Source organism: Lissotriton helveticus, chromosome 6 (genome assembly GCF_964261635.1).
Source record: "Lissotriton helveticus chromosome 6, aLisHel1.1, whole genome shotgun sequence".
In the NCBI taxonomy this organism is placed as follows: domain Eukaryota; kingdom Metazoa; phylum Chordata; class Amphibia; order Caudata; family Salamandridae; genus Lissotriton; species Lissotriton helveticus.
The window spans coordinates 1570396896-1570423365 of NC_136067.1; positions in this window are offsets into that span (position 1 = coordinate 1570396896).

The window sequence follows — 26470 nt, forward strand, 5'->3', positions numbered from 1 at the left end:
AAATGAGGAATCTGTTGATAATTTTGTTTCTTCTCTTAAAACTTTAGCATTAGATTGCAAATTTGGTAATTTACAAGAAGATCTCATCAGAGATCAGGTTGTTATGCACTCCAGTAATGACACTATACAAGAAAGACTGTGGATAAATGGTGATGAAAACTTAGATTTTATAATATCCATTGTTGGAAAAGCTGAACTTTCTTGTAGGAGTGCACAACAAGTTAAAGGCAAAGGCATTTCAATTAGTAAAGAAGTTGTTTCTAAGATTAATCATAAGTATGATAATAAAAATAAGGATTTTTCTAAAAAGAAACAAATATTTTCCTCCAAAGGAAATTCTGAGGACCTTAAAGGTAACTTAAAGTGTTATAGATGCAACAGCAAATCACACTTAGCAAATAACAACATTTGTCCAGGTTTAAAACAGAAATGTTCAAATTGTGGCTTAATAGGGCACTTTACCTCTGCTTGCAGAAGGAACAAAGTTAACCAAAAAGTGAAATGTATTGAATTGAGTGACAACAGTGATGAAGAAGATTTCACAAATGACTCCAACAACTGTTCTTTTGTTCTAAACATAAAAGAATCCACAATTCTGAATGTAAGTGACACTACTATTAAGAAAAAAAGGTTATGTGATATGGTTATTGGAGGTGTAAAGATCAACATGTATGCTGATTCCGGTTCACCTTATTCTATAGTGTGTGAATCTGTATGGAAAAAACTATTTGTGCCAAGATTAAGTAGTCACTTAGAGAAGAGTGACATCAGTCCTGAAGGATATTCTGGGGGAAGGATAGATATTTTAGGATTCAGAACCTTAGTGTTCAGATTTAAAAACAGAAAATGTATTGCAAAGTTATATGTATCTAAGAAAGGTCCTTCAGTGCTTAGCTGGTTTGATTGTGGTAAACTTGACATCGTGCTTGATCCTAATAGCCCCAACCCTGTCATGTTGATAGATGAACAGAATGGAATATCTTCCGGATGAAAATTTTCACCGGCGCGAAGGGAAGCTGCTGCATAGACGCACTGTAACACGTAAAAAGAAGAGTAAAGGGATTCCAAACCTTGGATTATCAGTTGTCGTTTCTGTAGCAGGTACTGGAGATCCTTTTCGTTATAATTAAAGAGGTGTTCCGATGATCTTGAGAAGTAAAGGAAAATATAAAATACAAAATCAATCGGAAAATGCTTGGAAGTGCTTCTTATAAAAGGTCCAAAATGCTCCGTCCCTCGTCGCCAAATTGTTGTGTAGTAATCCACAGAGATCTTGATATTAAGAGTAAGTTTATTGGTAAATAAAGAAGCACTCTTCGCATACAACTGAAGGCTCTAGGTAGTCAGCAGCAACTGACTTCACAGCAACCGTTAATACATATAATACATCAAATACAAACTGTATCGGGTAGCGAGACATATATATTCAAGTCATAACATTTCACGAGATGAAATCAAAAGGAAACATACGCGCGAGTCGCGTACAGTGAATGAACACTAGAATGATATTATATGTGCGCGAGTCACAAGAATGAAAGCGCGAGTGTAAGCGCGAGTGTAAGCGCGTGCTTGAATATAAATCTACGCATGTGTATGTGCGTGTATGGTTACATACACAACATACATACATACCATTTTGCGATTTCTAAATAGCGATTCCTTAAATATGGCTATTTAGAAATCGCAAAACGGAATGTTGATACAAATGGCCCTTTATCCCATATACACTTTTTGAAGTGATACAGGGTTTCTCTCGTTTTGTTAAACATATGCTGCTCCTATCTCACAAACAGTTTGGTTGCCAGACAGTGTCATGGTTAGGCCATGATCATGTTACAGGATGTAGATTGTCTGTCAGGACACATCAACAAAGTTTGATGGGTATATGAGGGAGTTTTCTTTTGCACTGTGATGCAATGCAGAAATCAAAAGATAATGTTGAGTGAGCTACTTTAATATACAGTTCACTTGCTATTCTGCTGTGATGAAAGTGCATTCACCACACCAGAAGATTCAATTTCAGCACAGACCTTCCTATCAGGAAAGAGGGATATCTCCATAAATCAGACAGTCATCTGTCATGGTGGCGATAGAGCTAGTTGTCTCACAGCCTGCAGGTAGGTAGAAAGCGCTACTTTGTCAGACACTGCCTGCACTAGCAAAACACCAGATAATATTCACCCATTTGATGTACTTTAACTCTATGGGAAAATCTACTTACAACAGACGTTTGGCTGACTTCACCCAACACATCACTCCAGTTCACCAAGAATCCTCCGGACTCGTAACCTCTCTTAACTAACATGGAGGTATTTCTTCTGACAATTTTTGGTACCTCGAAATCTTTCTGGCCTAGATGAATGTACCAAGTTCACTTGTAACATTATGGTTTGCCTTTGGCATTTTACACAGAAAGCAATTGTTTGTGTTTATTTTAATTTCTGCAGGCTTTTTGTAATATTTCGTCAGGATTCAAAATGCAACCTTTAAGCATACAAGGGTGACTCATTTTGCCAATGGGAACATCGGAATACATGTACATTGATGTACAAGGACTCTATATCTAGTTACCGATCTTGGATGTGAGGATAAAATTGTACATTCATGAATAAGTTCATCATGTAAGTACTAACTCTTATATATGTCTATCTTTGGGACAGAAACATTGATTACAACAACATTCTGTATATTAACCAAGGAGTTATTTACCGTGCGGTATTCAAATAATTTCGGTCTGATTTGGGATTAACAATATGTTTATGTACGTTAGGTGGTGTATATTTGGTAGAGCTACTAGGTTTGGGAAGACTTTTTCTTCGAAATATGTATTATGCACAAAACAGTGATCCTTTTGACAAAAACGGACTTGTTTATTGGAATTAAATAGTTAAAGAAATGTCACCGAAGATATATACACACCTGAGAAGTCTGCATTCTATGGCTTCTTTTAATTCTCTTTGACTACATTTTTAAAACAATGAATCTACATTCTCTATCTTCCTGTTATTTATATCTTTCCTCCCATACTCTTTCTCCCTTATTGTGCCATCTCTCTGTAGCAGCATTTTCGGGATCTATGCAATCTACTCTATGCGTTCCAAACCTCCCTCATGTCTGCTAAATGTTTGCTGCTTTCCTGCCGTGCCCTAACAAAGATTAAATCTTTGTTGTGGATGATGGTACACACTGTGCTGCTGTCTCTTGAGTCGCCACTGCGGTGGCTTTTCCGCTGCACACAAACAATAATTCACGTTTTCTTAACAGGGACAGCATGCTCAGCCTTGCACTTTCCTATGCGGTCTAATCTATAAATATTTTACTACACGCCCTATTGTTTTGGATACAATTCTAGTGGGTAAATCACTTCTTGGTTATGTGCAACTCATTTATCACACTAATCATACAAGAATCCTCACCATTAGGACTTACTTAGGGAGTATAGGTTTGTTGTCATCACCTTGGTTTTGACCTTTAGCTTTCAAGGTCTTTTCCTACCATTTTAGAATGCACTCTCTTAAGACTAATCTTTTATGCCACTATATCTACGTACAATCCCATGACAAGGTATTATTAAGGAATATCTGAAGTACTTATCTGCATCACCCTGTAAAGACGGTGGTCCTACAAGTCGAGAAAGGAAAAAAACCTGTACAACGCAGTCATTACATCGCACTACCTTTACATAGCAGTCATTACATCACAATATCCTTTACATAGCGTGTCATTACAACGCAGCCATTACATTGCATGTCACTACAACGCAGGCATTACATCGCAAGTCATTACAATGCATAACATTACAACGCATAGTACCCTTACACTATCCAACACTTACCCTATTATTGCACTCACTGGAGTTACAATAGTAATGTTTACCCCTACACTATCCAACACTTACCCTATTGTTGCACTCACTGGAGTTAGAATAGTATTTTTTACCCCTACACTATCCAATATTTACCCTACAGTTGCACTCTCTAGAGATAGAATAGCAATTACCCCTATTCTATCCAACACTTACGTTAAAACGTTAAATGCAATGTAATGGTATGCATTGTAATGGTATGCGTTGTAAAGGTATAATGTGATGTAATGGAATGCGTTGTAAAGGTAGTTTCTGAAAATGCGATTTAATGGCATGCAATGTAAAATAATGCGTTGTAAAGGATGTTGTGATGTAAAAACTGCGTTGTAAAGGCATGCTTTGTAAATGTATGCATTGTAACATCAAATAAGTATAAATAGGGACATTTACTTAAAGGTCAGAGAGTGAAGGGGAAACACAACTAGAAGCAAAAAATAAGAACTCCCTCTTGACCTAAACTATTTTACTACTGGGAAAACCTCTAACAACAAAGGCATGCATTGTAACATCATACATTCGTCAAGAACAGGTATCTTTGTCACACAATCCAGTCTAGCTTGGCCTTTTTCCACATAGATGTACTACATACATTCTTTCCAGGTGAGCCATCTACATCTCTGAAGAGATTGAAACATCTTCAGCAATACAACACACAGAAAAGATTCCTGCCCCATATTTTTAGATGAAAATTACCCAAAGCATAGTCTAGTTGAACAAAAAACTTCAGACCTGTGTCCTTTTGTATATGCAAATCATAAACGTTCACCATGTATTTCCTTTCATTTGTGTAATAACAAGGGACACAAAACACTTTCTTGCCCTCCCACCATCGTGCATTGAAAGTACATTTACAAAATGTGTCTTCTTTGCATATAGTTAAAAACAAATGGCTGTTACTGAGTTGTTTGGGAATCAGCAGGATAACATAAGGCAAAAAATGACAAAGGTTACGTTCTGCAAAAGATAATCTACAACCACATGCTTGATCATACTGAACAAATAGGATGATGGAATATGATCGCTTTTAAGAGGAATATGTAATTACAGATGGAAAGGAAAAGAAGCACAAAGAAGCTGGGCAAGACAAAGAAGTGGTGTCACCATGCATCCACCCATGTATATTTGTGCATTACCAGATTTATCAATACTGGTAAGCCTTGGAATGCATCAAAATGCTACGCCTCCCCAGGTATGGTGTAGCCAGGAGAAATATCTATATTTCGCCTTGTTTCTCCCTCTATCTATGTGTGCTGCATTCTGCAGCACACATAGAAAGAGGAAAATGCCTCAGATGATTGTTTTCAAGCAAGAAGGCATCCCCTCCTGCACAAAAACATTGCTGCTTACAATACAGGCACCCTTGCACCATGGTGTAATGGTGCATGCCTTGGCACTAAGCAGCACATTGTGAACCAGCCCATGAAAATGACAGGAATTCACTATACAATATAGCCCCTTTTACTTAGATGGTTACCTCATTTTCCTTCTATTAGACCTTTAAAAAAACATTTAAAATGTTCTCTTTATCAGTTATTGTTCTATAGTTTTTTCATCTCACCGTAGCTCAGTCTATCTCCCTGTGTCACTCCTCCTCTTCTTCTGCCTCTCTCTAACTACAACCTGGATTAGAACAGCAGTTTATTGCTAATGCCTGGCTGGCTATGTTACTAATAAAGGCTTCTATAGTAAGAACTCATCCGTAATAAGTTTCGGAGAGGAAATTACATTTACACATTAAAGACCTTAGAAAACCATTCATGACACTTTCCGTGAGAGAAGATTGATAAATGTGCACCAACTCCAAGTTATTCAAAGAATGGAGAAAACAAAATAATTCTAGTTACTGCTTAGTAAAAGCATGCAGAAAAAGTGTTGTTTAGAAGATATAATTCGTTATATTACTATAGATCATATTATATTTATGAAACACATGTTTTAATGTGTGCTAGAAAATGTGTAAAATTATGAACTCTCACGTTATGGAGTTTATCTCTAATCATACTTTGTTATCATTTATATGTGTGTACAACTAATGGAAATTAGTTGTCAAGATTTAACCAGAATATGATGATGATTTCATTTTTAAATGTATTTTTCTTGCATAAACGTGTGCATCGAAATAAAAGTAGATGTCACACATTCCTAATAAATGATATCTTCATGAGATGTTTATAGATTGTATGTCATACATGTACTAATGCAAGGCACTCAGAACATATTTAATTAACTACTTATTTTAATTTAATTACAGGCTAATACTTTCAGAAATAATGATCATAGTGACACATAATATTTGGGAACCGTACTAAATGATTTCAAGTGCATCAAATTTGTAATAGAATCTTGACATTTGATTGTTGCTTATGAATGTATGCTAAATAATTCTATATTTTCATGTTTTATTAGCATGATTTAATGTAGGCCAAACTGAATATGCAAAGTCTTTGGCCTTACTGCATTCACTCTTTGTAAGAACATTTCTCAGTATAAGAAGTAATGTGCAACAGTGTTGTATTTCTGGAGTTTACCAGATACTTTGCTACATTTCAGTGATACAATTCTGACCAGCTGCCTGGGAAACTGTCTTCTTGTACTTTTGCTAAAATAGCATTGTTCTAATGTTTCTCAGACTGGATTGCCACCTATTTTTACACATTGTGTGTCTTCTTTACATTGCCTGGCATCCATCCTATATGAATTGACCAATCAGATCAGTAGTCTGATCAGATGAGGTGATCCTAAGAGTTGTCATGCCCGGAACAACAAGAATTTAATATTGCCCAATTTACCAGAGAGGAAATCTATTGGTTTGGCTTCTTGCCTGACTGGAGTTATCGCTCTTGAAGGTGACGGATTGTTTGTAGAACTTTCCTTGGCAATCTTGACTTGCCCAATGTGGACTCACCTTGCTTCCTCTGCAAACTGATGCATACACAGTGTGCATTGAGTGGTCTCTTCCTTTCTGGGAGACTGTTCAACTGGCGTGTTTCATGTCCCTTCAGGAACTCAGGAGCTTTGGTATATTATTGCAATGTTTTATTAGTATGTGACTAACTGTCTTTAATCTGAGCTACTTGCTTACCTTAAATTCTGATACACTAAACTAAATCAATATAACAACTTAGCTATCATGATTGTCTCTCTTTATATGGGTGTGCGTTCCTGATCTCTAACAAATGACCAGAGGAGATCACATTAGAGAGATCTCAGAACATCAAATACAAATTCTACTATTTTACATTAATTTAATAGTACTTTTAAAGTGTACAATTTTGGCTCACTTCTGTTTCTTCAGGAGATTTGGGCTGGCCGTAATAATCTTCTATCTTTAAAGCATTTTATTGAGAGTAATCAAATGAGTCTAATTTCCACTCTGTAGTTTGGTTATCCAAATTCTGCTCCTCGTTGGATGACTGCTTGGACCCTTCATATCCAACTTCTATCGGCACTGATCAAGATCCGTCTTAGACCCAAGAGAGAGAGAGGGATGAAACTCAGGCAGGCAAACTACATAACAATTATCTGATATGGGCCTAGTAATGCTAGAACATAAGTATCTCTGAATTTGTACTATAATTCCTGGTGTGCAAGGCTAACTGTTTCGTATATGTGAAATAGTCCTCGAATCATATACATAACAATGTACACTGTGTTATTTCGAAACTTCAAAGCTATAAAGAAACTAATAAAGAGGCTATAATTGCAATGCCTTAGCTGAAGTAAACGTGTTATCAATTTTATAGGCCTAAATTTAATGTGATGGATGAATTTAGTTCAATGTAGCAGATTACAGATTCAATTGTAGTGCAAGTTTTAGAGCCCTTTCAGAGGTTGTTAGCAAGATAAGAGTTCATGGGTATTAAAAGTGTCCAATCATGTGATTAAACCTTCTACTAGAAGAGTTTATAGAATGAAATGCCTCATGTTATGTTTTTTTAAAAGATTTTAATGAGATGATGTTAATGTAAGAGTTTAATTATGTTGCAATAATGGTATGTTCATCAATAAAAATTATGGAGCAGACTGACAAAAGCTTGTAAGAGTATGTGAAGTGGTGCTACAGGACTACTCTTTCACATATTCCTGCATTGCTTTTTGAATCATCCCAGAAACATCCAACTGCCTATTGGTAGAAGTGCAAAGAGGGCACAATCCTTTGCATTTGTATGAATTGCATTTGACTATTCTCCTAATATTCTCATTTAATTCTCATTTTGAATTCCTTTGGGTCAATTTAAAAAGGAGTACCACATGGGTACTTTTTAACATACTCTAAAATGTCTTTATGAATAGGCTCCTATGTTTATTTTACCGTTAATAAATATGCGGGTAAGGCATAGGTAAAGTGAAAACTCCCAGCCCCACAAACATTATGAGTTCCACAATTTACTTATTGGTGTGCTACTACACAAGCACAAAAAAGCTTCAAACTATTATTTTACAAATTCCAAAAGCTTGTTTTTATTCTAATGTCTAAGTGTTCCCCTCTCATGTGAGTGCATGAGCACCAGTTCTGACTCACTCTTTTCGGACCATGCAGAAAGAGGTTCAAATAATTCTTGCAAAATTAAAGAAAATGAAGATTATGCGGTTAATAATAAATATGCGGTTAAGGCATAGGTAAAGTGAAAACTCACAGCCCCCCAAACATTATGAGTTCCACAATTTACTTATTGGTGTGCTACTTCACAAGCACAAAAAAGCTTCAAACTAATATTTTACAAATTCCAAAAGCTTGTTTTTATTCTAATGTCTAAGTGTTCCCCTCTCATGTGAGTGCATGAGCACCAGTTCTGACTCACTCTTTTCGGACCATGCAGAAAGAGGTTCAAATAATTCTTGCAAAATTAAAGAAAATGAAGATTACACTTACCTTGCTTCAGGGAGCGATGTTCACAGATAAATGTTTAAAAGTATACTGTCCTCTATTGGGTTATTGCTGCTTCATGAGCCTCCTTAGTAGAATAACAAAAGATAAAGATACTGCCGAAGAGCAACCTACTACACCACACCGCCACTGCTGGAACACATGCCCCGGTCTCAAATGTAAACACATTCTGATAACCTAAAGGCATTTGCACATACCTTGGGGGAGATTTAAAAGCCCCTTCCGCCACTTTTGCGCCACTTTTCCCCATGTTAAAAGTTTCACAAAAGTGGCTCAAGGGGCTTGTAAATCTGCCACCTTGTTTTTAAAGTGATGGGGAGCTGTGCTATGGAGTAGCCTTGACCACATAATGCACTCTGCGTGGCCTGTATATCCTAACCTTTCCCTGCACAAAGCTAAATGGTGAAATAAATAAACATATATGCAAGCTTTGCCAGTGAAAATCATTTTGTAGTTTTTGAAAGAAAAGTTATAGTTTATCCTACAATTTGAAATGGGAGATGTAGTAAACCTGTTGTGGGGAAAGGAAGAGAGTATTTAAATGTTAATATTAGGTCCATTTTGTGCTTTTGTGAAGCAAATGCATGAGTTAATAGGTGTAGGGTAACATACATTTGGAAGAACCATTGTGGGCGAAGAGTATGGGTTTGAATTTTCCTCATATTTATTTTCTGTAGTAGTAGAATTGCGTAAAGGCACAGAATCTGAGACAACATTGATGTGAGAAGGTAGAACTAATTTTTGGTGCATGGAGAAGTAGGTATATTCAATTGTTTCAGAATGATATGGCAAGCTCTATATTATTCATATGTAATGTATGAGTCTCATCGAATTCCGGCTTTATTTTGATTTTTGCATTTGTAGAGATGTTTATACCATTATAAGCTTAGTAATTTCACAACCAGGGTGGGAAGTTAATTTGGCCTGGAAAGTCTCCGAAACACCCATATTGACAAAGCTGAGTAGTTGAACAATAATTATAACATATCACACTCTGAAAGTCTAACATATGTTCGCAAAATGCATGTATTACTTCATCAAACTTGTGTCCTACACAGTACTCTAAAAGTATGATTCAAATTATATTGTCAATTTATAATTTAACAATATCATCAGGCAAGGCTATGCGTGAGTACCACACAAACATGTATTGGCTTACCATGGGCAGTACCTATCACTTCTACTCATAGGACTACTGTTATGTTATGTTAATGGTTTTTGTACCGCGCACAGCTGCCCCAGCAAAGGGGCGTCCTGGCGCCAAGAAAGAAAACAAAACATCACAAAATGCAACAGAATCAGGGATTTTTATTGAAAAGAAAGGTTTTGATGGCACGTCTGAACTGGAATAAATCTTCCAGAGCTAGAACTTCACTGGGAAGAGCGTTCCATAATTTGGCGGCTACTACTCGAAAGGAGCGGCCTCCAGTCCTGCTCAATCGAAAGCGTGGAACAGCTGACAAATTCTGGCCCATCGATCTCAGTGATCGAGAGGGAACATATGGGGTCAGTAAGTTCATCAGAATAGGTGGGGCCGTGCCTTTCAAAATTTTGAAAGCCAGGCAGAGCACCTTAAACTCGATCCGCCGAGCAACAGGCAACCAATGGAGCGTTTGCAATGCTTTAGACGCTGAAGAACGTCTAGGCAGCCCTAATACCGCTCTTGCGGTGGCATTCTGCACTCGTTGCAGCCGCATAAGTTCTGCCTTATTCGTACCTGCTAACAGGGCACTGGCATAATCTATCCTGGATAGTACAGAGGCCTGGACCACGAGCTGTCTAGTGGGGGCATCGAAGAATTTAAGCACCGGCCTGATACCCCTGATTATTCCAAAACAAGAGGCCGCCACCCTCTTAGTCTGGCAAATAAAACTAAGAGTGGGGTCCAGCCAAACCCCGAGATTTTTTATCTCCATAGCGGGAGAAGGGATGATTCCTAGCTCGGGGGGCCACTAGTTGTCATTCCACCATCCAGGTTGCTTCCCAACCACCATCACCTCTGTCTTCTTTGTGTTCAATTGGAGACAGTTTTGATTCATCCAATTGGCCACCGCACGTAGCCCCTCACAGAAGTTGAGGGCGTCCACAGCTGAGTCCCCACTTAATGTGACCGCCAGCTGCGTGTCATCCGCATAGGACACCATTGTCAGGTCCCAGCGTTTGACTACCGCAGCCAGCGGACTCACATATAGATTAAATAAGGTGGGGCTCAAAGATGATCCCTGTGGAACTCCCATGGTGAGCGGGTAAGTGGTGGATTTGGCGGGTGGTATCGCAACCTGAAAAGATCTGTTGGAAAGGAAGGAGCGGAACCACCCCAGAGCCAAACCCCTGACCCCAGCTTCCTCTAACCACCGCAACAGGATCTCGTGGGACACCGTATCGAAGGCGGCACTCAGGTCTAGCAACAAGAGTGCTGCTGTTCGTCCGGTGTCCAGCACGGAGCGCAGATGTTATCCATTGGAATTAATTCACTATGACACCAGTGGGAGTCTTATTGTGTACTATTCCGATATTATGAACCATATTTCAGCTAAGGTACATTCAAAAGTAGATCAGCAAAGCCTTGATAAAGCAAGAATTTACCTGCACAACATGTGTCCGCTGGGGCATTGCTAAGTGATGGGATACAAGAGAATTTAATCCTACTCTGAAAGGATCTTCTATCACTTACAGCTCATAAAATAAAAGTTGTATTCAAAAATTGGCAAAGTAATGTGAAGAGTATTTTTAAATTTATTGGGTCAGAAGTATTTCTGATGGATTTATTGTTAATATATTAGACTTTTTGAGTGTAATATGTTGTTATAATCATTGTTCAACTACTTGATGTGTCAATGTGGCTGCTTCTGAGATATTGGAGAATACATTAGAAATTCTGTATGTAAAAACAAGGTATTATTCTCAATGCAAAGAAAAATACTGAATAGTATGGGCTACTCACAAAATACACCAGGAAGCTTGAGAGCTCTGCCTGTGGCAGGAAGACACACAATGGAAGTGTAGAGGTGCAATAGCTTTGAAAAGACAAAACATGTTTAACCAGAGCTTCAGTGAGCCTATCCAAAAACAATTGCATTAATCCGCAAATTGCTATTCGTCATTTTAATTAACTCCAACATAAAAACATTATTTCAGAGAAATAAAGAACAATGAGTTTTCCTGTACATTATAATTGGCCCTACTAATTCAAAGTAATAAGGGGCACACAATCAGTTTTCAAGGCTAATTCAAGTGTAAATGCACACAAATTTTAGATGTATGCAAAGTAGTGTGGCTGAAGTATTTTACTATTACACTCTATGATTGTTCAAGCTGGTTAATACCTAAAAATGTACATGAAATAGGAGGCTTAATACAAATCACATATAACTTATAACATCTTTCTGTAAGTCCTACACATCTCCTTTACCTAAACATTCATGCAGTGCCCCTCAAGTCACAAACAGCAAGCAACCTGGTGATACTCTCATCTCCCCGTGGACACCATTGAGGCCCTCTCTGGGTGGTCACGGCAACATAAAATGGGATCAGGAGTGTAGCCACTGTGCTCAGGCACCCAAAAGCAGGAGACACTCAGGTGTCATGTCCACCAGCAATCACTCCTCTACTGCGTACATACTTATTTACCCTTCAAACATGATAGCTCACTTACCACTGTTGCTACTGTAATGCTTACTGCTTCTCAGTTCTGCACATAGTCCAGAAAACTGAAAAAAGCAGAGATTGCTTATGATTTATTTTTGCGACAATCAAATGATCTGTTTCGTAGCAAAACACTTCTATATTTGTCCTATATTTTTAATTTTAGTTCGTAGTGAAGGCTTATTAAGGTAGGCACTTATTAGTATTCCAATTCTCATTCCTATAATGATGATGATGATGACGAGGATAATGATGATGATGCCTCCATATGAAGCCTATATTGTTTACACCAGATTCTAAATCGGGTTACTCACTGCTGTGACACATTAACAGTTGATACCAAAACTCATTACGCACTGTTGCTAGGTCATGAAGGCCTTCCAAGCTCTGCTGACAGGGCTCTCTGACAGCCTGTCTGAATGAGCAGCGCTTTTTGTCTGCTTTGACTGAGAGCAGACAGCACAGCTTCAGGACAGGGAAGGAAGACAGGGAATGTGTTGGGGTTTGGTTAAGCGTGATAGGGAAGGTATTTTTTTCACATTTGGGATAGGGACATGTCAACTCAGTGCTGTCTGAATTACTGGAGACCCATACCTTCTCCATTCGTCACAGACTAGGTTTCAACCACTTCAAGGAACAGAAACTGCTCTGTTAGCAGTAGGGGAAGAGTCTAAAGAGATCCTGGACACTGGAGGCACTACTGTGGTCATCTTCTTGGACCTCAGTGCAGTCTTTGACATGGTTAATCATCAAATGTTGGTCCATACACTCATAATTTTGGGGTGACTGGGGTTGCTTTAGCATGGCTGCAATCCTTTCTGTATGACAGATCCTTACAGGTCTTTGAAGCTGATGTTGCCTCAAAACAGGTGACCCTCTGCTGTGGACTTCCTCAGGGATAATCCCTGAGTCTCACCCTATTTAATATTTATATGAGCCCATTAGCGGAGATTGTGCTGCCTTTTGGAGGTGCATAGAGTGACCTATGCTGATGACACGCAACTTGTAGTGGTACTTAACCATTGTGACAATTCCTCTCTTGGCCTCCGTCCTTGTTTGGAAGAGGTAGCTAAATGGATGAATCACTCCTACTTGAAGTTGAATGGAGAGAAGACAGAGATGATCATTTTAGGAAACTCAACCCTTTTTTAACCTGAAGTAATGTGGCCAGCCTGCCTGGGCCCCGTTCCGGCTCTTAAGACCCAGATGAAAAGCCTAAGCATTTGGCTTGATCAAGACCTGAGCTTTAAGGTCCAGGTGCGTAATGTTAAAGTCTCCTTCTACGGCATCCTATAGATGCTTTGCAAAGTCTTCCCACTTCTTCCCTTCTGGGCAAGAAGGCTCTTGGTCCAGGTGCTCATTCTCTTGCTCCTGGAACTATGGGAATGTCCTTTATTTAGGAGCCCCATGAGCGACCATTTCAAAACTCCAGATGTTGCAAACCTGTGCAGCCAGGGTACTTCCGGAGATACCAAAACGTCAATCTTCAAAACCAGCCTTGAAATCTCTTCATTGGCTCCCCATCAAGGAGAGAGTTAATTTTAAGGCTACGTGTATTGTTCACAAGATGCTTACAGGGAAGGAACCGTCGATCAATCAATATATTGCCCGGCCTTACCTTGCGAACAGACGCCTGGGTTCGGACGATCTGCGTCTTGCCGTAGTTCCCAGGATTAATAAGGATAGAAGTGGGGGGGGGCCTACTTTCTTACAATGCCGCTAGGTTCTGGAATACTCTTCCACTTTATTTACGTAAGGACTTCAACAATCTGGCCTTTAGTAAATCACTAATAATATGCCTCTTCCCTTAATATGGTTGTGGTGTCTATCGTCATGCCGCTGTCAGGGCTGGGATGCCCCTGGATAGCTATACGCCTAACAAATGCTTTTTTCATTTCATTTGAGCCGTGGAGTCATCTACCTTTACGGTTTTTGGATAGATTTTTTTTATATCTCGCCACTTTGGGATAATGCTATTGGCTCCTGTGGGTCCTCCATCTTGGCGGTTTCTCATTGCTGCTGGACTACTCCTTGTTCACCTGATTGACCTTTTCCTCTAGTCTATTCCCCCTTAGGTCTCCCTCACCCTTCTCATTTACTTTCACTGATCCATGGGATGTTTTGGATCGTTGGTCCCCAGCCAGTTTGTCTGTCTTTCTCTTTGACTACTTTGTCCCCGTGAAGTACTTTCCCCCTTGCCTTTCTGCCTGACAATATGTGCATTCCATACCCCTTTTTACCATTCCCCTAATAGCTTCCATTCCCCATTAAATGTATGTCTTGGCTATGCTATGCGCTAATCTTATCACTGTTTTTCCCCTATATTCATACTTGGCTCCTGTAACTGATGTCATTTTGTAACCTTTAGCTTGCGGATCCTCATGTAAAGCGCTCTAATACCTCCGGGTCTAGCGAGCGTTATGAAAAACTCTGCAAATAAATAAATAATAAATAAATAAATAAAATATGTCATCTGCTTTAAGAAGAACTTGTCAAGTCCAGTTCAATTAACTGAATCTAATGGTTTCAGCCTTTTCTTACAATGTGCATTATCACACTGTGTAATTTCAAATACATTAAGATAATCTGCTATGAAACGAATATTTTGGCATTATTGCTGTGTTTGATTTTATGCTTTCAAACCTGAAATTAGAATCTCAACCTTTCTATTTCTCTAAGCCACTATAGCGCTGCACGTTGTCAAGTGAAAGATTGTGTTTTATTGCTGCTAATTTTCCATTTATGCGCCTGTGACAGCAGTCAGACCTACTTGACGTTTATATTCTAGACAGCATGCTTGTCGTGTTGGGTCATCATCTGTCATGTAAGAAGAAAATGGAAAGATATGAGTGTGCCTTTCTGGAGAAACATATACCTTTTTACAACTAAATGTATGCATCGTATCTTACCAACAGACAAAAAGAATGCGGAATGTATTGAATTTTGAAGTTAAAAGAGAAACTAAATCAATATTATAGTTCACTGACCCCTCATTGTGCTAGAATCAGAGTATTTAGGTGTTCACACATTTGCATTTTTTATTGTGCTACACTTAATTTGAATCAGTTCTTAACGTATGCATTGGTGTTTGCATGCGTGTTGCTTTGTTACGCCAGTTATGCTTATTTTTGAATAGTGATTGGTATCTTGCATGTGTGTTGCTTTCTTTTTTCCAGTAATGGTTATTTTATGACTAGTGATTAGTATCATGGTATAAGATGATGATTTAAATTATTTTTCTTCCTGGCATTGAAAGAAAAATTAGCTGCTATTGTGCTTGCATGTTGGCACCTAGAATTAAGTCCTTGTCTTGTACCTTGTGCTTTTGAGTCGTTGAAATAAGAGGTAGCAAAAGAATGAAGCTGGAGGAGCAAATAATATGGAAGACTCCACTTTTAAAATGTACTGGAGGCGGGAGTCTTCAGCACTTTTAGCCTTAAACTTAACCACTGTAATTTGTTATTTACACAAAAAAGATTAATGAATACACATAATGGAAGACAAGATTGTTTAAAGGAGAGATGCAACTGTTTGTTGCTTTTCTGCTAACATATGGACCCGACATTTCTGTTTTAAAGCCTCACTGCACGCATTAAATTGAAAGAACACAATATCAGATGACACCACGGAGAGTCTAAATGAAATGCACAAGATGGGATGGTAGCATTTATTTACAAAACCTTCCAGACAGTGTAAGTCACAAATATGAACATTTCATACGGCCACATGTATCTTATTTGTTATTATCCGGTTCCGGGTTAAGCTGAGCGAGACGCGAGTGCTGCGAGGAGACACAGGAGCCGCGGGAGCGGGTCTCTGAAAACATTATCGCAGAAAACGCCGAAAATTGCCCGAAGCCACCGGCAGTGAGCCAGTGGAGAGCTGCGAGGAGCCGCGGGAGCGGGTCTTTGAACTTAATTAAATAAACGCCCAAAAAACACCAGAAACCACTGAGTGCCGGGCAGTGAGCCAGTAGAGAGCCACGAGGAGCCGCTGGAGCGGGTCTCTAAATTAAATAACGCAGAAAAACTCCATAAAAACGAACGATGCCACCAAGCGCCAGACAGTGAGCCAGTGGAGAGTGCCTCGGTGTATTTGAAGGCGGGCAGCGAGCCGGTATCTTCAAGGCACTGGCAGCGGCCGGTGGAAATTACTGCCGAATATAGAGTGACTGCAGCTGCTGATAACCACTTCACAGTGAAGACGCGAGTGAGGAGAAGACGAGACGCGAGTGAGGAGGAGACGAGACGTGAGTGAACATTGAATGGCTGCGTCTGTGGCTGAACGGCGGAGTGTGTGCGACCCCGTAGCAGTGGGTCCCCACTCATCAGATATTTGCAGCACTTCCGGGTACAGCGAGGAGAAGAGACGCGAGTGAACATTGAACGGCTGCGGCTGTGGCTGTGGCTGAACGGCGGAGTGTGTGCGACCCGGTAGCCTCTGGTGCCTCTTGTGCCACTGCTGAGTGCCGTGCAGGGGGAGCTGGGGGATCGTGAGGACTGAACCCTCCGCCGCCGCCGCTTGGCCGCGCTAGTGACGCTGGAGGCGCGAGGAGAGGCGGAAAGGCTGAGCACCCACAAGGAGTTGAGGTCGGACCCGCGGAAGCCGCTGAAGCAGCAAGCGGCTGTTGTTGTGCTACTATACTCAGCACACGTTGCCACTGGACTTGCTTCCTGCTGTTGCCACTGCTTCCTGTTGAGCGCTGTTGAGCATTTGTCCGAGGGAGCTGCGTTGCTGTGCGGTCCGGGGGCTGGAAGCAACCTAGACCGGAGCGGAGAGCAGCGGAGAGCAGTGGAGGGCTGTGCTGTGCTGCCGAGCAGTGCGGGCGGAGGAGGACGTGTTCGGTTGCTCCAGGAGGCCGGGCCCAGGCTCAATCTACGCCGTCCATACACATCTGAAGAGGTAGGTGTGTAGCCCTTGGTGCGAGCCGTGAGCCGTGAATCGTGAGCTCACGTCTTCAACCGTATCTATTTGCTTTCTAGGTCACTGTGTCACTGGGACAATGGGACACTGAGCAAGCGGAAAACTATCACCCTCACCACTTAGTCCGTGCCAAAAAACCAAGCTGCAGGCTCGGGACTGTTCTATAGCTGCCACCGTCACCCTGAAGCAACCCCTCCTGCTCTGTCTGTTCATTTTGGGCGCTGGTGGCTGCCGGTTTGTAGAGGAGAAGAGCGGCAATGAGGCGAGGTGCACGAGCTCGTGGGGATTGAGTCTGTGTGTAGGATCGAGAAAACCTCTCCTGGCCTGGTTTGGGCAGGTTCTTGTGACCAGTGACCTGCGTGTCGTGATCTGCGCCCAGCGTTTGGTGGCCAGCAGCAGTTGGCTGTAGCTTCAGCTGAAGTGAGGGTACAGGTCTAGTAGGAGTCTAGCGTGCCTTCATATAGCTACCGTTCCTCATCTTCATAGTCCGTCCTGAGATGAGATCTGGCAGGGTGAGGACAACGGCTCCCCAAAGGAAAAAGAAAAGCAGAGGGAAAAATGCAAGGTCAAGTTTGGACCCTGAGCAGTCACCCAATCTGCTGCTGAGCGACACCGACATCACAACTGAATGCACGTCTCAAGCTACCAGGAAGTGTCCTGACATGACGGCCTGCAAACTTTTTGGTAACCAACCAAAGATAACAACAAAATGTAATTACTTAAAGGACGCCGGGTCAACGGTTTTCTCTAGCAACAAGAATATCACTGGCCTCCCAATCCCCCTAAGTCCACTGGTGACCATCATCAAGGGTAGCGCGGCAAACGGGGCGCCATGGACTTCCCAACGCAGTCACACGTTAGCCATTGCTACTACCAAACCGCCAATGACAGATCAAACCATGGTCAGGGGTGAGCCCAGCAAGGAAGCCTCATTCAACACAGAGAGCCCGCCGGTACAACTCTGCACCATCCGGAGTCGCTATTTACAGTGTTGCATTTGACACACTGGAACTCCATATAGAACCAGCTGTAGAAAAAACTATTAATCTGGAAAATTTCCACCAAACGCTTCTTGAAGCCAGCTTCAGCATCCCGTGTAGTCAAAACGGCGAATCTGCGATCCATTCCATCAAGGGCACTGTCATCGCCTTGACTTTGGATGGAGCAGGTACCTCCCCTGGGGGGGGGGGAACGGACCAAGATGACCAACATCGTGCGTGTAAACCTGTGCCTGTGCCTACTGAAATCACAACGGACACAGAGGTTGCAAAGGAAGGCACGAAAGAGCTTTCCTACCTTGATTTGACGGAATGGGCTAAACTGTTGAACTCATATGGGAACTCAATCCCTGGACATCCTCAGCCATCAGTAACACCAAGGCAGGAAAAAAGCGAGGAAAAAGCATGGGCTACCGCCCTGATATTCTCCAAAAATCAGCAGATGCAATGATTTATCAGGCGGATAAAATGGATATTCAAGTCAGCCTTTTAAACACACTTGCCCGGTTATGTAGTTAAAATCGACGAGAGGATCTCAAATCTAAATAGCCTGATCAGACGTGCCCAGGAAGCTGTAGCCCGCCCGCAGCAAGGATGTGACTGTTCACCAATAGTGTAGAAACTCTGTTCACTCCCAGGCATAATGGAAAAACTTGTAGCAGACCTAAAAGAATTAGCAAAAGCGAAACCCTTCCCTGGAAAAGACAGTGACGCTGATCTAGGCAATCCAAGTGAAGTCCCTCAAGCAAAAATACGTTCCAACTTAAGGTCAATAGGGGAAGAAGGGGCCAACTCCCCACGTCTTCAAGAGACAGCGGTGCAAGGTGGCGGAATGAGCGAACAGCAATTTCCTCAGGTCACCAGCAGAGCAAATTCCACCCTTCTTTCTCCAATCGAACAAGAAGAGGGTGATCCGGTGGGAAAAGTGAAAAGACAGAGGAAGCGGAAAGGTCGCTGTTAGACCTGACATCATTGGCATGAGTCTCTCCTCCATTTTTTCTGTTTGCCTCCTCTGTTTACGAAGTTTTTGCTGGTATAATGCTTTGGGCACTGTGCCACTGCTGATCAGTGCCACCGTGCAAGTGCTCCCTATGTGAAATTGCTGTATTGATTGAATTCCCTGTTTGGCTTATTTAGTTTACTGTCAGTCACTAGTAGAGTGCACCAGTCCCTAAACCTTCCCTTAACTTCATGTTAGACACCCCTATGGTAGGCCCAAGGGCAGGGTGCATTGTAAGCATAAGGTAGGACAAGCCTGACATGGTTGGCATGTCCTAATAGTGAATTACAGCCATATTCGTTTTCACTATTGTAAGGTCACCTGCTCTCCATCAGTTAGAATGGGCTGCCAGGGTAATTAAGGCTATAATCCTAGCGGGCTCGGGGAGCATGGTGCAATGTCGAGTTTGGTATCCCTGAACTCAGGGTTTAATAACGCATCCGTTTGGGTGGATGGTTTTTGGACTCTGTGTTTGAAAATAGCACTTTTAGAAAGTAGCTACTTTCTTGTCTAACTGTCTACCGGTCTCTGCTGGTTCTGGTGTGCGTGTGACAGGAGCTGGGGGGCTCCAGAGGTCTGAATGAGTCAGTGCGGGGTGAGTGGGGCATTTGCATTGAGAGTAGGGGAAGAGTAGCTCCTGATAGCCTGCCCTGCCTGATACAATGCTGGCTCCACCCCCCTGCCAGGCGACTAATGACTCTGTGCCTGCCAGGGACTTTCCTGGCCCCACCTCCTACCGGGTGACTGATGGCCCTGCCCCTGCCAGTGACAATGCTGGCTCCGCTCCTGCTGGGCGGCTGAAAACTCTGCCCTGCACAGTGAATAGGCCAGGTGCCTCGGCCTGGCAACACCCACAACAAACCCGAGATGGGGGGAAATTCCCCTGCATGGACAAAGGGATCAAAGCCAAAAGGGGGTATAAGAGAAGGACCCCTGAACCAAGAATTCAGATCACTTCTGACAAGGAAACCTGAACCAAGGACAAGAAGCCTGCTGATCCAAGGACTTGCCTACCCCTTCTGCCAGTGCTGTTTGTTGGGGGAATCCTGCAGTTGCTTCTTTATTTTTGCCAAGGAACCAGGAGAGAGGAACTGAGTGTGTACTCTCAAGCTTTGCCAAGGAAAATCTCCAAGGGCTGGAAGAGTGCCAGCCTCCTGTTGAAGTCACAGGGCCAAAGGACTTCATTTATTTGCTGAAAGTGCTTGTTGCTGGAACCTGAAAATCTAGCACCTCTGAAGAACCCAGCAATCTCGACGTCGACGGACGCCGCCGAATCCAGCTCGACATCGTGAGTGAAGCTCCCGTGTCCCGCATCTTCGACGCCGGCCGCCGGGCCCGATCGATGCCAGTAGCGACGCCAGTGAGTAGCGAGTTCGGCTCCAGCTCCAAGTGACCCTGTGTCGATGCCGCCGCTGATCGCATCGACACCGAGCCCTCTCGATGCCGTGAGCGCTGCTCACTCTTGCAACATCGACATCGACAACGACGCCGTATCCTGCTTCACCTCCTGAGCGCTGCTCCTGCCTGACATCTGTCGACGCCGCTGCAGATCGCCCCGACTCCGAGGCCCGATCGACGCCGAAGACGCGACGCCGGACATCTCGACGCCGCTGATCATCGAGTGCTTCACTTTTCCAAGGTACTGTGTTGTGGGGGTCTGTGAGACTCCGGGCTCGACGTAGCGCTCCTCGCGGTCGACGCCGAACCTTTGGATTAACATTGCCTCGACGTCGTGTGACTCCCGTGTGGGTTACATTGTTGCCAAAAACTGTGTTTTAAAGAAGAAGAGTTGCTTTTGTTACTAAAGACTTTGTGCTAAGAAGAAACTACGCTTGAACTATTATTTTTCCTTCCAAGAGTATTTATTAAGATTGTGGTATATTTTTGTCGTTATTTGGTCTTGTGCTAAGCCTTATATAAACATTCTTATTTTTATAATACTACTGTGTCGTGTCCATTTGTAGTGTACTCACTTTATTACTGTATGTGGTCATAAATGCTTAATGCACTGCCTCTGAGATAAGCCTGTCTGCTTTGCCAAGCTACCAAGGGGGTGAGCAGGGGTTATCTAAGTGTGTGATCCCCTTGCCCTGACTAGAAAAGGTGTGTCCCTATTTGTCAGAAGTGTATACCTCTGCCAACTAGAGACAGCCGCTTCTAACATTGGTGGGTCAGCGGTGAGGTTTGAACTTTGCATTTATGACCCATGTGCCGTGATTAGTGTGCGCTACATAGTGAAAGCAGACCATAGCGCAGCCACAATCTGTTTGGTAGGATTCTATTTTTGTTCTCAATTTCCTGAAACTTGATTTTTTTAACACTGCCAGTTTTGACCATGAGTGATGCCAGAAGCACGACCCCTGTTGTTGTGGAGGAATTTGACAGGAGTAAGATAAACGACTATCCGGTAAAGAAGCTGAAATCCTTTTGCAAGCAGTTTAAAGTTCCTACCCCAGGCATCACATTGAAAGAAGATTTTCTCAAAGCTTTGGAGGCCTGGTTAGAGGCCAGAAATCCCTCTGATGCGGTGGTGGTACCGCCAGGGGAAGGTCAAGAGGAATTGCCCGTGAATGGGCCTGAGGTCTCTCCCGGCAGCAGTGTTTCCTCCAAGGGTCTTTCTCCTTAAGAAAGAGAAGAAAGGGTGAAGGAGCGAGCATACAACATGGAAATGGCAAAACTTAAAATAGATGGGCAGTTGGAGATAGAGAATGCAAGAGGCAGGAGAGAAGCTGATATGGAGATCAAAAGGTTGGAGTTTGAAAGAGAAAAGTTAGCTTTTGAGCGTGAGAAAATGGTGAGGGACATGGAGCTCAAAGCTAAGAATTTAGAATTGAATCCCTCTGGTGGCAGCATCCCATCTGTGCCTGCAGAAAGTAGGTTTTATTTTCCCAAAGATGTGATCAAAGATTTTCAGAAGCATGAGGATATTGGTCAATGGTTTAAAGCATATGAGTTAGCATTGTTGGCCCACCGGGGCCCTGAGAAGGATTGGGGAGCGGGGTTGTGGGGTCGCTTTGTGAATGAGGGGAGAGATACCCTGTTGGAGATGCCTGTTGAGGATAGGATGTCTTATGCTCATATCAAAGATGCGCTAATGTTAAGGTATGGCCTAACCCCAGAAAAGTACAGACAGGCCTTTAGAGAATGTAAGAAATTGCCTGGTACTACGTGGGTTGAATATGTGTCATTTTTTTGCAGAGCCATGGATGGTTGGGTAAAGGGCAGCAAAGTGGAAAGTTATGACGCTCTTTATGATTTGTTTGCTTGGGAGCACTTGTCTAATAACTGTTTTCCAGAGCTGCGCCAGCACCTTATTGATAGCAAGATATCTAACCCTAGAAAACTTGCTGAGGAGGCGGACAGCTGGGTCAGTACCAGGGTCCACAAGGTCCAGTGGGAGACTCAGCCAAGGGTGGGCAGGGTCCCCAGCAGAAGAGTGGGGGGACAAGGGTAAACATAGGGAGTTCCAGAAAAGGCCCCAAAGTAATCCCCAAGGGAACCAAGGGAAGGGTTCCCAGCCTCCCCCAGTGAAGAAGTCAGAGGCCCCGACAGGTAAACCTGTTCATAGGGGCCCAATGACCTGCTACGCTTGTAAGCAGGTGGGACACCGTTTTTATGATCCCCAGTGTCCCTTGAAGAACTCTAATGCACCACCACGTGCACCCCCCGTCAGTTGGCGAGTGTAGCCCTGGGAGGGGAGGAGATGGTTGCCCATGGTGGGGAGGATCCCGCAGAGATGCCCCTGGTCTCTTTAGGAGACATGGAAATGGTCCCTCCACCCCCTCTGCCTAGTAACACTAAGAAATATAGGCAGTGGGTGACCATTAATGGCCATAGAGTGGAAGCTCTCAGAGACACCGGAGCGAGTGTGACAGCTGTCAAGTGTCACTTGGTGTCCAGAGAGCAGGTGGTTCCCCACGCATTCTACCCTGTGATAGCTGCTGACAACTCCCAGAGAGAGTGTGAGGTAGCTCAGGTTCCCTTTGAATGGGGGGGGGGAGTTTCAGGTACTCTTCAGGTTGCTGTAAGGCCCGCCATGCCTGTTGATTGTCTCCTGGGCAATGATTTGGAGAACTCCCCCTGGACTAGGGTGGAGAGGGAGACACATTTGAAAATGTTGGGCGTGCCAGAGTGGGTGTGTGCAACCACTCGATCGATGACAGCGAGTAAGGGTGTTGATGGGGTCCCGGAGCCTGAAAGTATGGCCCAGGACCCAGCTGTGAAGAGAAGTGGCAGGAGGCGCGGGAAACCGGCCCCCATAGTTCCCATGGTCCAGGAGGAGGCAGACCCTTAGGGGGATGCCCTGGAACCCACAGGCGAACAAGTTGCTGAACTGGGAGACCTGCCCGAGCTGACCCACTGGCAGCAGGATGGTGGTCCCTCCAGGGAAGAATTTTGTGCAGAACAGAAAGTGTGCCCTTCTCTTGTGGGTATGAGGCAGCAGGCCTCAGCCCAGACAACAGGTGATCAGTCAGGGTCGCATTTGGTCTACTGGGAGAACGACCTCCTGTATAGCGAGCCTAAGGCTGCTGAGCCTGGGTCAGCCCGTGTGCTGGTGGTACCCCAGCGCTTCAGAGCCTTCCTACTGGGTTTGGCTCACGACGTACCGTTAGCTGGACATCTGGGGCAGGACAAGAGCTATGACAGGCTTGTCACCCATTTTTATTGGCCTCAGATGAGAAGGGATACAGATATCCATTGCAAAACCTGTCAAACTTGCCAGGCAAGTGGGAAAAGCGGGCGGAAGCAGAAGGCTCCCCTCCAACCTTTTCCCGTGGTCAGTACCCCCTTTGACCGGGTGGGGATTGACATTGTTGGGCCCCTGGACCCCAAGACAGCCATGGGCAACAGGTTCAGCCTGGTCTTGCTGGACCATGCCACACGGTACCCGGAAGCCATCCCTCTCAGAACAGAGACGGCCCCCGTGGTGGGACGGGCACTGATGGGTGTTTTTTCCCGAATGGGGTTTCCCAGAGAGGTGGTGTCAGACCGGGGCACCAACTTCATTTCCAATTATATGAAGTCTCTGTGGAAGGAGTGTGGGGTAGCCTACAAGTCCATATATTGAAAAAGTTTTGATCCCTATGCACTCTTTTTCATTAAATGTAAACTTTCTTAGTTTTTAAGTAGCGCTGACAGTTGTCACACGATGCCTGGTCGTGCCTTTAGTGAATAGAAAACAATGTGTGGAGGTTGAGTCACCTTTCACATAATTGTGCGCTCAGTTTGACATGAAACTAAATGGCTTCTTCTCTTGTTTCTCAAAATATTTTCAATGATATAAAGTCAAGAAATTGTATCATTAAATTGTTTCCATTTTTATTCGCTGATCGTTTTCGCCTTATTATATATCATAAGGGTGTTTCAACATAATCGTTTAGCAATCCATTTTTGAACATTGTTCTCTCGCCCAATGCATTTCGGGTCGGTATATGGGACCCTTCATCAGGGGCCTGTACATTCTTTGCTCTCTGTTGGGTGCCTCCCTGGTTCACTGCAGATCGTTCTGTTTGCGTGGAGGGAGCAGACACCAACCAGGAAGAAACTTGCAGCTAGATTCATACCTTACCACCCTCAAGGTAATGGGTTGGTTGAGAGATTCAACCGTACCCTTAAAGGCATGATTATGGGTCTTGAAGAACCAATGAGGCGTAAATGGGATGTCCTCTTGCCATGCCTGCTGTTTGCTTACCGTGAGGTGCCACAGAAGTCTCTAGGGTTCAGCCCCTTTGAGCTCTTGTATGGACACCCGGTAAGAGGACCTTTGAGTCTGGTCAAAGAAGGCTGGGAGCAATCTCTCAGGAAACCTCCCCAGGATGTATACAGTTACATGCTGGCCTTTAGGAACCAGACTAGGCGCTTCAGAGATCTTGCTCAGGCAAATCTGGAGGCCAGCCAGGAAGAGATGAAGCGGTGGTACGACCGGAATGCCACTCTGGTGGAGCTTCAGCCTGGACAGAAAGTTTGGGTCATGTCCCCTGTGGAACCTTGTGCGCTCAAGGACAGGTGGACTGGACCATTTGAGGTTGTGGAGAAAAAGAGCGATGTCACCTACATGGTGGACTTGAAGTCTCCCAGGAACCCCTTGCGGGTCCTGCATGTCAACCGTTTAAAGCCCCACTTAGAAAGGTCCAAAGTGGGCATGCTCCTAGCTACAGATGCTGGAATGGAGGAGGAGAGTGAGCCTCTTCCTGACCTCCTGTATGCAAAAGAGCAAGATGGGTCAGTGGATGGTGTTGTCCTCTCTGACACACTGACCCCTGAACAGCAGCAAGATTGTCGCCAACTGTTGGGACAATTCCCTGATCTGTTCTCCTTGATTCCTGGTGTCACTCAGTGGTGTGTCCATGATGTGGACACCGGGGACAGCACTCCTGTAAAACACAAGGCCTACAGAGTGACTGACAAGGTCAGAGCATACATCAAGGAGGAGGTCTCCAAAATGTTTGCCTTAGGGGTGGTTGAGTCCTCTAGCAGTCCTTGGGCCAGCCCAGTGGTCTTGGTCCCGAAGGCTGCAGCGCCTGGTGCTTCACCAGAACTTCGGGTCTGTGTGGATTACCGAGGACTCAATTCAGTCACCAAGACTGACGCGCACCCCATCCCCAGAGCTGATGAGCTCATAGATCGGTTAGGGGCTGCCCGGTACCTTAGTACGTTTGATCTAACGTCTGGGTACTGGCAGATCGCCTTGACTGATGGGGCAAAAGAGAGGTCAGCATTCTCCACACCAGATGGGCACTACCAGTTCCGGGTTATGCCCTTTGGGATGAAGAATGCCCCTGCCACCTTCCAGAGGTTGGTCAACCAGGTCTTGGCTGGACTGGAGGATTTCAGTGCCGCCTACCTGGACGACATAGCAGTGTTCAGCGCCAGCTGGGAGGAACACTTGCACCACCTCCAGGAAGTGTTGTTGGCCCTGCGCAGAGCAGGCCTCACAATCAAAGCCAGTAAGTGCCAGATTGGGCAGGGTTCAGTGGTGTACTTGGGGCACCAAGTAGGGAGCGGCAAGGTGGGCCCCCTGCAACTCAAGATTGATACCATCCTGGCTTGGGCACCGCCCAAAACCCAGACTCAGGTGAGAGCCTTCTTGGGTCTCACGGGTTACTACAGGAGGTTTGTCAAGGATTATGGTAACATTGTGCACCCCTTGA